The sequence below is a fragment of the Gavialis gangeticus genome, unplaced genomic scaffold (genome assembly GCF_001723915.1).
Source record: "Gavialis gangeticus isolate Ggan-Ray unplaced genomic scaffold, GavGan_comp1, whole genome shotgun sequence".
Taxonomy (NCBI): domain Eukaryota; kingdom Metazoa; phylum Chordata; order Crocodylia; family Gavialidae; genus Gavialis; species Gavialis gangeticus.
Genome location: NW_017728992.1, coordinates 24,630,106 through 24,631,000, shown reverse-complemented (window position 1 = coordinate 24,631,000; position 895 = coordinate 24,630,106).

Genomic DNA, 895 nt, shown 5'->3' with positions numbered 1-895 from the left:
ACTGTCAAATGATTGCAGAAACTTTGCAGGCAGCTGTTGTACAGAAGGCAATAGCAGAGGAGAAAGATGCATTAAAAAGTGAATGTAAGAAATTGGAAAGTGAACTTCAGCAGTGTAAAGAAAATCTTGCTGAAGCACAGGCAGGAATGTGAGCAGTTATAAGGGATGCTAAAGAGCAGAATGGGTCAGAGGTAGACCACCAGCATTGTCAAGAGGTGATTTATAGCCTTCAGGCTCAGTTGCAGGAGAAGCAAGGAGTTGTGGCAGCTGTCACAGCTGGTTACAGCAGCCTTGTAACTAGGATGAAAACATTTAGTTGGATCCATATTCCCTGGACCCAAGTGGAGGTAGGGATCTACCTGAAGATGCAAAAGTTTTGAGTCCTTGTATTCCTTTGAGGCAGGAGTTGCATGATACGAAGTAAAAAGTGGAATAGTGTCCTATGGCTCCAGTAGTGACACAGCAGATGATAAAATGGAACAAGCTCCAGCTACAAGGGGAGTAGGGGATGGTAATGTACCGAATCAGCAGTAGCACAGGATAGAACAGACTGTCATTGTTACTGCTCCATTAGCATCAGAACAGGTGAGAGCAGCAGCTATGAATTTAGGTCCATTGAACAAGGATACAGCAACTCAGTGGGTTGCAGAGTGTTTGGATCAAACAGGATGGACTGCTTCCAATTGTCAAGCTGTAGCTAGAGCTAGTTGTAATTCAGAGGACTGGTCAGTGATCAAGGCATCCTTGGATGATGGACAGCCAGTTGAAGCTAACTTATACAGATGGACTAGAATAATTCTGACTGCATTTTTAGCTTCTCAGATAGTCCCAGTTGTACTTTATAGAAGTGCAGAAACCTGGAGAAAGCCTTGAAGCTTCTATCTGGAGGAAGCAG